Below are 12,916 nucleotides of genomic sequence, written 5' to 3'. Positions count from 1 at the left end.
ACCTTACGCTGCAGCCGAGACCAATGTGTAACAAGATTATTCCAGTCACCGTCGGATAAATGTAGCACCGGAGACTTTACAGAAATTTCGTTCAGAGGCTTGCCATCGAAGTGCGCTTGCCTCAGGTAGGAACGATACTTCATCAACGAGTGCTTGAAAAGCGCAACCAACCCTTGCTCGTCATCACAATCCAGTTTGCGCCTCGCCTATTTAAAAGAATGAAATCTTATGTCTTCTATCAGCAGAAACATATGCAGTAATGACCATGAATAACATTAGTACATTACTTACGCGTAACTTGCGGAGGAAGACTGGAAATTGTTCTGTGTCTGCGTATAATCTTTCCATGAAGGAAAGATGCGCACAAAGTTCCTCATAACAACATAAGCTTCGTCTTCTAAACTGGGAAGAAATGGAACAGGGGTCCTATTTGCTGCAATTGGGGCTCTCTCTGGTTCGAAAAGGGATTTGGCAACTGGATTTGGTGTACTCTTTGCTGGAATGGGGGTTTTGCGTCGTACAGCTCGTGCTATGTCAACTGGCATAATCATACTGTTTGCTGTAGTTGGGGTCTGCTGAGTTGGGGCATCAGAAATGACTAGTGTAGTAGGGCTAGAGTTGGGGTATTTTGTGGGTCAAGTGATATTGCAACTACACCTAATGGGCTATTTGATTTATCAGGTGCCACTACATTTTCCAAATACTTTGCTTGTGCTCCTCCACGATCAGCAATCACCCTCTTCCTTTTGAACGTCTGATAAACAAGAACAGCATTTGAATGGATAAATATGGTATGATGACAGATGGAATATGTACTAAAAATGGATAGGCAGGGCGTATTCACATACACGATATGTAAACTAAGCTAATGGCAGTTCAACAAAGTAGAAGCAATGCAAAGCATCAGTTGCAGGATATGTGCGAGCAATGTAACCATGGAAAGTTAGAGCAAGTACCTTGATGGGTGAATAAGATAGGGCATCTTCCTCTGACTCCTCCACTAGGGAGCTACATTGACTTAGGTCTCCCTCTAGCTCAGAATCACTGTTAGGATCATATTCTGAGCATGAATCTGTAGGTGAAGAGTGTTTGCATTGCATTGCATCCTGACTTGATTTCAGTCCCTTAATGCCAAGTTTGATAGCCATGGCATTGTTCCGCTTTATTATTTTCATGCGTGCAAGCTCATAATCATTATGATGTTGTTCAGAATCTGAGATTCATGAAAACATAAAAAGTAGTCAGATTATCTATGGAATGCATTGCGGTTTCAACTCGGAGAGTGTCTCCCTATAAACCCCTGCATATGCAAAGTTCACCTCCCCAACCATGCTGACCAGACCACACACAGAGATACACATCCGAGTGGTGAACATGCATTTTCGAAACTAATTTAGGAACATTTAGCTTACCAATTAAACAACTTTGTTTTAATAATATCAGATTCGTATTTGAACAACTAGGCTTGTTTAGGTTGATGGGTGGAGCAGTGTTATTATGACACGAAGCATGTATTCTGATCGTATAGTGATCATAAAAGGGGAAAACTCTAAGCATATATTTTTTAGCAAAAGAGGGTTTCCCTCTAATTTCTATTAAAGAAACCACCACGGAACCAACATGATCAATTAAACCCTAAGCATGATCAATTAAACCGTATTATGGCTGTGCCATGGCAGATTTGAAGCTGCAAACCGGAGAAATGATATTTAGCATCCATTGTTTGCTTCGAACTAAGAACTAAATTCTAAGAGCTGAAAAGAAAGTAGAGTAACCAAGTTAAGATCTATTTTCTGGTTGAGATAAAAAAGTTGGGGAAATATGAAGTACCACCTCTCTTGCGGTGCCGTGTAGGCATCGGGGGTGCGATGGCTGTCGATGGCGTTGAAGCAGATCTGCGACGGTAGACGGGTGCATTGGGGGATAAGTCCCATTGCGGTGGAAGAGAAGGTCGTGTAAGCGGCCCCGGCAAAGAGGACGACGGCACTGATGAAGCGAGAGGACCGATGCAAGGCTATTGGTCCATCGCCGTGGATGAGAAACGTCCATCTCTAGCAGTGGACGACGCGGTCTTGGTAGGCGCTCCGGCATGGTGGAGGACGATGGCGATGGATGTGGTGGAGGACAGCGGCGATGGATGGGGTGGCGGACGGAGGCTGGTGTGGGAATGGGGTGTTCTAGCGCGGACGGTGTATGAATGGGAAAATGGAGGGAGAGGTACGGGGAACCATGTTTTGGGACGCGCCTGTCTGAAATATGGGAAAGTTATGAACTTATCCCCCGTTTCAAATTTGGACGTCTCGCCGGTTGGGGATAGGACGATAATCTCGCATCTCCCAAATATTTGCCGGTAACTATTTCAGGCGAGGAGAGGGTGTTTTGCCGCCCATGGTGTATGAACGGGGCTGACAGGTAGGGTGTTTGTGTCACGTCTGATGGAAGTTACACATCTGCCCCTATTTAAAATATTAGCCTACATCGATTTCGGGCGAGGAGAGGGTGTTTTGCCGCCCACGGTTGGCGCCCATGGTGTATGAACGGGGCTCACAGGTAGGGCGGTTGTGTCACGTCTGATGGAAGTTACACATCTGCCCCTATTTAAAATATTAGCCTACATCTATTTCGGACGAGGAGAGGGTGTTTTGCCGCCCATCGTGTATGAATGGGGAATGGAGGGAGAAACAGAGGTCTTACGGACGAGCTTGAATCAAATGAGTTTTGCCGCCCATGTTTGACGCCCACCATGTCGGAATGGGCTCAGAGGTGGTCGTGTCACGTCTAATTGAAGTTACTAACCTACCCCTATTTAGAGCAGTGGAAATCGGGCCGATGGATTGTCCGTGTAATGGGTAGACAGTAATTTCCATCTCTCAAACACTTGGCTTCGGGCAACCGATGTGGGAGTGGACATTTTGCTGTTTCTTTCGAATTTTGGGACAATAAGCATCCACGTTTACCCTGGAAACTAAATTCGAATCCATTTTGTATTCCTACATGAATCTTTATAAATCATTCTATGTGTTTTTATATATCTTCAAAAGGACGACAAAGATGTATTCCACTGTCATATATGAATATGGTTTACAAATGCCGATACTCAAATTCAGAAACTAGAATCTAGTTTAAGGTGAATTCGAATATTTGGAACACTTCATGTCCAATTCAAATGTCACACGCAGCATAATGTGTACTCCCATTTAGATATGTACACAAGCGATGTATCAAGATTCAAATACCGAGTCAATCAACCAAGAATGTACGGAACTAACAGACATATAAACACTTATAGAGTATATGGACCAATAATATCAACTAACATACATAAGCCAGGCCGTTGTACTTTTTTTTGGCTACAACAACATCCTTTTTTTAGCCAGCATCTTGGCCCTTTCCGATGCGTGCCACTTATGGTCCATCTATACTACTATTGTTGAATGCACATTCAGCCCGATTGGCATATTTGTAGGTCTGGCACAGCAATCCAAATGAAATGTCTCCGAGTCTTATCAATTAATACAGACTTGTGCTCAAATAAAATTACAAACAAAAAACAACAAAACAATTATTACATGATCTCTAAAACAAATGGTTTGATTGATTACATGAATAGACAACACAAAGGTTATTCAACTATGGAAAGAACATTTCACCTATGATTTACCAAGTAGGAATTTAATGTCCTTTTTTCCTTCAGGACCTTAACAATCTGGTCAGTCTTAGCTTGCTTCGTTTTGAAATCCACCAAATATTTAATGGTTGTCTTGAGTATTGCTTGTGATCATGCTGTTTGCTTCCTCAACATGTCAACTTCATCTCTAAGTGTAGAAGCAGAATCTCTTTCTACCACTAGTTTAGCCTCTAGAGCATCAGCAGTTAGCAATTCATAATGCACGATTGGGCCGGTGCCACTGCTGTGGGATGATGCAACGTCCATGGGGACCTCGCTCTTTGATCTTGGGCTAACCTATTTTGCCATTAAAGTTCCGATTGGATTCAGAAAAGTTGAAGTTAGCAAAACATCTCAACTGGGAGTTATAACAGCAAACTAGTTAAACAAACAAGGAATTAAAGAGTTTCAATTGGATGCTGAAAAGTAGTCATTAACATCATTGTAACCCGCTGTTGCAGCAGCAAAGCAGTTAAACAAACAAGTAGATATTTAAGTTAAGGCAAACAGGTAATTCTTAACAGTAAGTATCAAACACATAGATAGGCGCAGTCTACAATATGATTAACAGGCTGTGCCATTATGTAATCAGTAGCAAACTAAATTAAGCCAAGCAACGTAATTGAACAATTTTGCAATAAGTGGATAACTAAAATTCTGAGAAGCAGGTAACTGAATTTACGCTAGTTCTTTGTACAGGCACTGCAACTTCTTTTTTGCTTACAAGGTTGTACGAAGGAGTCCATGGCATCAATTGCTTAGATACGCAGTCCCAATACTTCTTTCTTCCCACACTGCATGGTTAAGTCGAATGGTTAATCTGGTAAGATGGTGCGTCCTTGATATGTTATATGAGGACGTGTAGTCAGACTAGTTGTAGCCAAACACATCACACTGGCTTTTACTGTATATTTCATGCGATTACTTTTGGCATATCGAGATCTAAGTAATCTACAATAGGATGAAAAGACTGGCATCCTTCACATTATTGGCGAACTCAGTTCATAGAAACAAGCAATTCAACCATTCTGTGGGTGAATCAAAAGCACCACCGGAATATTTTTCACTATCCAATCATACACGCAAAAAGGGGCGACGCCACCATAGGGGCTGGTATGGGCGGCCGCCTCAGGTGGCTGGAAAGTGTGCACCTAGTTTGAGTCGTCCAGGTTGGTCCACGCTAGTTTTGTTCGTCCCAATGCACGAGCAGGCAATGTAAAAAATGAAGAAAAATGTTTCAATTTGGATGGGCCAATAACATAAGTGCAAGGCAGGCCCTATAGCAGGCTTGCGGCCCAAACGAGCGCCTCCCATATCGATCGACAGCAGAAAAATCCCAATTCATTCGCTCCAGCCTCTAGTCTGGTTCGCTCCAGCCTGTAGTCTGGTTCGCTCCTAACCTAGTCGCCACTGGACAGACCGACACAGCACTTCCTCGCGCCCTCGTTGGAGGGCGGTCGCCGGGCTTCAAGCAAACGGAAGGACAAGAAGATGAAGATCCAACCCTGGGTGTAGCCTGCGTGGGAGGCAGCGGCGGCAGCACGGGCATGGCATCGAGCTTGCGCAAACGGACAGTCGCAGCTTGCAAGAGTAGCATGCGCAACGAGCAGGTACATCACATCCTTGATTATATCTAATTCAACTCTTTAATTTCTAGCCAATAGTTAAACCTGACGGTGTTGTAAACTGCTTGTATGTAGGGAATCTATGAGCAAATGAAACCAATTTCTACTTATTTTATAACTCCCCCAATCAATACTGAACTGACTGAATCTGATGTATCTAATCAAGTTTCCGGTGCAAACATACAAGCTCATGTTGTTCTTGAGCCTGAAGTGTCTAATGAACAGACTTCTAATGAAGGATTTGATGCAAACAATTTACATGCTCCTGGTGATGAACATATAGTGTCTAATGAGGGATCTAATGCAAGCATTTTGCAAGCTCATTGAAGGATTTAGTGTCTAATGATGATCTACTATGTTGAGAGAGACAGAGATTTGCAGGCATTGATGACAAGCAAATTATAGTGCATTTTCATAGCTTGAGGAAACGTCGAGGCCATCTACCAGAAAGTCCCCGTATCATGACAACATAGCATAAATACTTTTCTAATCTGTTGTTTGAAACTATTGGCATACTTGTGCAGGATAGATATATTGATATGCAGTTTGCGCACTGGTTATACATGTAATTACACTTCAATATTTTCAGCCAGAGAACGAATAATTCAAGCAGGTACAGACCATGTTTGTAGTCCTTGTACACCATGTTGCATTTTGTGTTTTTTGGTGCTTGCATCATTTAGTGTTTATAATCTGAACTACTTTGGATCATTAGCTGGTTTTCAAAGTGCATGTAGCTTCACATTTCTCAAGTTATGTTGATTTCCAGAGTGCAAGTGCCTTCGTATTTTTGAAGTTAAATGTTCGCCCCTGGTAACTTGAATTCGTGGATCAGCCACTGCACACAAATCATACACGAATGCCAGTACGAATTAATAAAATGCGGGGACTTACGCTAGCTCGTTGTACAGGCTCACTACAGCTCTGCTTACGCTTGGGATGTTCCATGTACAAGTCCATGTTACCACTTGCTTGGATGTGCAGGCCTTGTGCTCCTTGCATCCCCCTCTGCATTTTTGACATGGCGAATGGTTGATCAAATAAGAGGAATCGACCTTGATGTAGTACCGGAGGACAGATACTTACAAGGTTATACGGGTGTGCAGGATGTGTACCAGATCCCGTAGCGCCGTCATGCTTTGCTAAAATATGGATTTGCTTATTTCAGATGATATCTCCAGGAGAAATAAGAGTTAATGTCAGAGTTGCATAGGCGTGTAAGCTAAGAGAGCAGTGAAAGGATATCCAAACATCGTCGGGATAGTGCACAAGGGAGTGATGTGTGGATACCTAGTTTGGGCCGGCGTTTGGGCATGCTCGCCTAGCTAGAGTGCGGGTCACTTCAGAGCCGTTGAGGGTGATGCGCTGGTGTTGGCTGGCCGCGCATGGATGCAGATCTTGAGTGGCAGCGGAGTGCTACAATGCGGTGGACGAGACCGTTGGTGAAGCCCCAACGGCCTCGGGGGCGGAGGTGCGACGATGTGCTCGGTGAAGTAGCCCCGGTGAGCTGGGAGACGGCGTCGGTGAAGCGCACCTGATGCGGTGGAACTCGATGTCTGTGAGGCATGTCGGTTGCGGCGGCCGACATTGTCGGTGGACCACCCGGTGCGGTGGATGAGGGCGTAGATGAGGTAGCTCCGGTGCGGTGGTGAAGCACGACCGTCGTCTTCGTCGTCGTCGTCCGGCACAGAGGTGGGGAACGGTGGGGAAAGAGACGAGATGAGGGGCGATCGAGGGTTGGCGGCGAATTAGGGATTTGAGCAATCTGGGCACGGAAGGGGACGGTGGAGAAGAGAGATTTTGCAGGGCTGGAATTGGAGCCGCCAGATATTTCAATCCGAAACATGGAAGCGCGAACTTATATTGTCGTCGTCCTTTTTGGGGGGGGTGGCTGGGTGCTACGCGTCCGTCCGACACACGCGACCACCCCGACAGGACTATGCTTCGGTGCCTTAAGGCACCTCCCTTTGTGTCCATGACATATGGGACCAACAGGTGGCTGGCCCACATGTCAGTGAACCAAAGGCAGTTGCCTTTAAGGCACCGAAGCAGCGTCGACCCCGACACGACCCTGGTTTGCCTGGTGCGCCTACATTTGAGAATGCAAATGAATCTTCTTTCATTTGCAAACGAATCTGTATGTATTACCATGCCCGTGTTTTCCTTGCAATACTTAATCATTCGAAACGAGATACTCCATTCGTTCACTTTTGTAAGTCGTTTCAGATAACTTAAAATGAATTGTTTTGCACATTGTCTGAAATGTCTTCAAGGTCTTATAAAAGTGAACAGAGGGAGTACTATAAATTAATTAACGAGGAGTTATTCGAAAAAAAATCAAAATGGTACCCACGCTAACGTGGATTAGAGTGTGTGTCACATAATTAGTTATTTAAATTAGAGTGTGTGTCACGTAGTTAGTTATTTGAATTAGAGTGTGTGTTACATAGCGATCTCCAATTGTAACGTGGATTTCGCATTTCACTGTATCCACGCTACTTTTTTAATACAAATTCATATGTATATGATGAACACCATGGTAGTGAGAAAATTTTTGGATGGATTCAAACATATGACCTACAAAATAGCACAACAAACTGAGTCAATGTCAACTTTTCGAAACTTAGTATGGCACGAATTCGAAATAATTACCCATATGCCTGGTCCTTGGTTCAAATCTTACAATGTACACCGAATTGAAACATCGATATTAAGTTTCGTACTATGTACATTGAAATGTTGTTTTTAGCCCCCCCCCCCCCCCCCCCGCACAAATGCTACATACTTCCTGTATCGGTCAATCTTCCTCTCCTAACCACCTTAGGAAGCTATCGGTTTCCAACACATGTTCATTCTTTCTCCCCATGTTTCGATCTCTAAGTCTCTCAACTACACAACCCCCTTTTCCACTCTGTTACCAAATGTATTTACCTCACACACCCGCCACTGCACCCCATGCCAAGCTCTCTCTCCCCCCTCTCCCTCTCACCCTCTCGCGCTAAATACATGCATTGCCTATCTAGCCCCCCAACCTCTCGTGCATGCGCACGCACGCACGTTGTATATCTAGGTCACTCCCTCGAGACTGTCTCACTCTTTCTTCCGCACGGCGGGCCACACTCGCTCAATCTCGCTCTCTTTATCTAAGTCTCGTTTAACCTCGTTTTCTTTCACACACAAATGATATATCTCCCTGTTCGGGCCTCGATCGACACACTCTATACTCTCTCACGCAGATTGTCTATCTAGGTCAGTCCATCCAAGCCGCCACCACTCTTTCGACCTCATGGTGGGCCACGCTCACTCAATCCCTTTCTCTCTCTCCCCGTATGTCTCGATTGACCTCGCTCTTTCTCGGACAAAAATGATATATCACCATGTTTGAGCCCAATTCGACCTATTCACATTGTATACTCTCTCACGCACATTGTCTATCTAGGTCACTCTCTCCAACCCGTCTCACTCTTTCGATCGCACGGCGACCCTATGTGATCGGTTGACCTTGCTTCCTCCCACGCACAAAATATATCTACACGTCTATGACTGGATCACCTCTCAAGCTCTATCTTACAGCCCTCACCCTTGCCAAAAAGCTCAATCGGACAATATCTCTCCAGAGCATATATATTTGTTCAATGAATGTCGGACCACACTCACTTTGTCTCTCTATCTATATGTCTCTCGATTGACCTCGCTTTCTCACACCGTATCTTCCACGCATTGAAGCTACTACCTCTCCATCCCTCGCAAAGCCGGAGCTATTTACATTGCGAGGGGAACTCCAACCTTGGATTAATTTGTGTAGGCATTTATTCCGGTCGGTTTAGATTATATTTTCGTAGCATTCGGCCCACAACTACTCCAATCACCGTAGCGGGTAATTAACCTACGGGGAGCACCTAATATGAGCACCAGGGAGCCGTTGGATCGAAGATGCAGCGGCACACACGAGGCCTGAATCTTTTATTTGCAAAAAAAACTTTGGAGAGTTTGGAAATTGCACATAATTACAAAGACTACTCCCAAGCCATTGGATCTCACTTCCAATGGTGTAAAAACTCGTATCACCATAGTATCTAAGCTGCGGGGTGGATGTGATATTCTATGTCGCTGTCATTTTTGTTCGTAAACTTGCAAAAAAACGTGTAACTCGTGCCGTTACTTGTCTAACCGTGCAAAGTGTTTGTTCAAAAAACCCATCCTACACTGAAATATCGGAATGATACACGGGGGTCCCACTTGTCATTAATCAAATTTGGACCTAAAACTAACAAATCTGAAAGACGAGATTCGAACTGGCAACCTGGACTACAAAGCGTAAGTCGATAGCCTGAAAAACAAACGGTTGTTGGCTTTGTCCCATAACTTGATTTTATACAGTACTTGTGTTGAGTAGAGTAGAGGGAGTGCCTCGTCAACACGTGCATGACCGTTATCTCACTTACTGGTGGGTCCCAGGTCTACGGTCTCAATCTCTCTTCTCTCCATCGTCTAACCTTTGCACGGGCACACACGAAGAGCGGCGCTATCTTGCCGTGGTGTTATTACAACTAAAAAACTTGGAAAATAGAAGAATCGCCTAGAACAAGAGACGTTGTGGCTGGTCGAGACGGAGCTAACCACATCTATCCTCCGTGCCAAGTTTGCATGATGAAGCTGTGTGGCTAGTGGGGTGTTTTCAACCGACTGGCTGGGCCCTGAGGTCGAACCATAGGTACTACGTCTGATACAGTATATTTTTACATGCACATTTTTCCTCCGTGCCGAGACGTGGCACACCCTACCGCGTGGTTTCGGAATCCTCCCGGGTGGTGCACGCATATATTCTTCCTGACGTGGGATTCCCTACCGTGCGTTTTCTGGGTCCTCCTCGGTCATAGCACCGAAGCAAGTAAATGAGGGTCGTCAAATCATGAAAGACCACCTTTCCCGCTGAGTACATCAGTGAAGCACGGTGGCTAGCTAGTTGGGCTAGTTCGACCGATTAGCTAGGCCGCCGCCACATTTGTTTTTTCACCCCTTTTTTTATCTACTTGCCGGCAGGTAAATTTAAATATCCACCGCAGTGTTGCTCTAGTGTTTGGGTGCAGCAGGATTTTTAATTTTTTGATTGACGGGAGCAGGCGCGGCAGGATTTTTAATTTTTTGATTGACGGGAGCAGGCAATTAGTCACGATGACTCCGCCTGTACCCACTGCTCCCTGATGTGAGAAGTCGTCGACTGGTGTTTTACCGTGGTGAAAACCAAAAGATTCCTCGCTCCCTCCGCCTTCCCGTAGATTGCATTGCCTTTCAGCCGTTTCGCCCCCTTTGCTTCCTCTCCCCATTGCTTCTACCCGGTGACATGGCGGCGCAGCAGATCACGGAGTCCGAGGTGAGGCTCCTGACACAGGAGCTCCATGCCAAGGATGCGGAGCTCAGGGCCAAGGACGTGGAGCTCCGTGAGCTCAAGGAGAAGAGGAGTGCCATGCTCATCCGTTATGTGCGGGAGTTCATAGAGCTTCAAAAGCGGCAGGCGTCCACCACAAAGATGCTCGAGGCGTCGGCGGTGTTGTTGCAGAAAGTGGGAGATACGATAGGCCGTCAGGGGAGCCGGCTGGAGCGCGAGCGGGCCGATCGTGACGAGGTCCAGGATCGCCTCAGCCACCTGGTGAACCAAGTTGCCACGCATGTGTTGCGGCTGCACGATGCCTACCGTCGTGCCAGCGCGACGATGCCGGCCGTCGGGCTAAACCCGTTCGACCACCCGGTCGACTTCAACGAGCTGCGGCTTCCTGGCCTGGTCTCCTTTTCACCTATATCTCCGAGGAGCTGAGCTGTCTCCACGCGATGGTGGGGGCTGAGCTGGACAAGGAGGGGTTGCGGGCTGCCGTCGCCGTTGCCGGGCGAATCCTTTAGGGCTCCGTCACCGGAATCCATTCGTGCCATTGGACGGGGTCTTTGACGAGCTGGCTCCCGTCGACCAGGAGCGGGCTCTGCAGGCGGTTGCATCCTGCATCACCAACGTCGTGCGCCTCGAGAAGCAGAGGGACTTCGGTGGTGTTTAGGCGCCCTCTGCATGGGCATGTCCATGTCTCGGCGCAACATGACCGTTGGATCAAACTCAGACGGTGCAGACCAGTCACTGTAGCACAAAGCATGTGGGTGTGTTTGGTTGCATTCTCATCTCAATATAGTTGTTTCCTCTTCGTGTATTTTTGTCAACCTACTAGTGTGGACTCACGCACCCTTCATGCACTCTGCCAAACACCCAAAAGTGGGTCGAGAAGGGAACTTTTGCTCCCATCCCGTGCACCCTTCATACACCCTGCCTAACACTATTCGTGCTTCATATGGTTCATGTTTCGTGGAGTACTGTAGCACCGTACTCTCCGTGCGCTGTGGACCTAGTTATGTTAACATTGATCTCACCGTTTATTCTCGACCGGACAGTCGAAAAAGCGGTACTATGTTACATATAGGAGTAGTTGACATGCGCACAACATCATTGGTTATCGTCATATCTTACTACACTAGCAACAAGATTGTGTAGTACTGACGTATGAACCACTGCACATGCCTAGTAGTAGGAGCATTGTGTATATTCAAGTGGCTGCCGTGTTTCACACTCCTCCGTCGTAAGAGTGGAAACACTTGTTGTAATCATTTTTTTCTTCTGAAAAACAGTGGACACGCTCTACCGTGCGTATCCTCCTCCAGCCATGCACTAAATTACTCACTTTCGCCGACGTGTGGGACAGCCAGCATCGGGGTCCACCAGCCATGCACTAAATTACTCCATAGTAGAGTGATGGTAGACTACCCCGATCGAAGCGCCGCAGTAATGCCCAATGAGCCGTCAAATCACAAAACCCCCTCCTTTCCAGCAGTAAGTTGGACGGACAAAGCAACCATCATTTCACTCTTCTCTCTCAGCTTCCTCTCTACCCGACCCTCGCTTCTGCCTCATCTTGTTCCTCATTTCTTCAAGAAAACCCCGACCTGCTTCTGCCATTGTTCTTCTCTCCCAAAGAAGGAAAGGTGAGCGCATCAATGGTGTTGATTCTGGCCAAGGCCCGGTCTTGCAACCCCGAGACTGATCCTATAACTCCCTCTCTTTTCTTCTTTTGGGTTTGTGATTATGGTTTCTTTTCTTTTATTTCTATTTGACAGTTTCTTGATGGATGCTGGAGCACCGGCTGAAGTGATGTCTATGGCTCCGGCCAAAACCGTCGAGGCTCATGGTACGAAGAAGCGCAAGCACCCCGCTGAGACTACCGCAAACAAGCTCAAAGCCATCGCCCTGTCCAAGCCCCCCTCTCCGGGATCCCTCATTAAGCAAGTCCAGGTAATATCTCTTCTTGACGATCTTTTTCTCGATCTTGATCGTGTTTTTTCATCTAACATGCAGTACTAGTACTAGTAGTACAACTTTCTGGGTGATCTTGCATGTGATTTTTGTGTGCCAAATGACGGTTCTAAATTCCTCTTTTGACCAAAACATGCGAGAGGTTGACACTGATTTCTTATAGTTTACTTTCAACTACTCCCTCTGTCCCAAATTTCTTGTCTTAGATTTGTCTAGATACGGATGTATCTAATACTAAAATGTGACTTGATACATCCGTATCTAGACAAATCTAAG

The sequence above is a fragment of the Triticum urartu genome, chromosome 2A, assembly GCF_056163025.1.
Source record: "Triticum urartu cultivar PI428250 chromosome 2A, HENAU_Tu73, whole genome shotgun sequence".
NCBI classification, from domain to species: Eukaryota; Viridiplantae; Streptophyta; class Magnoliopsida; order Poales; family Poaceae; genus Triticum; species Triticum urartu.
Note: the sequence above shows the minus strand (reverse complement) of the source record.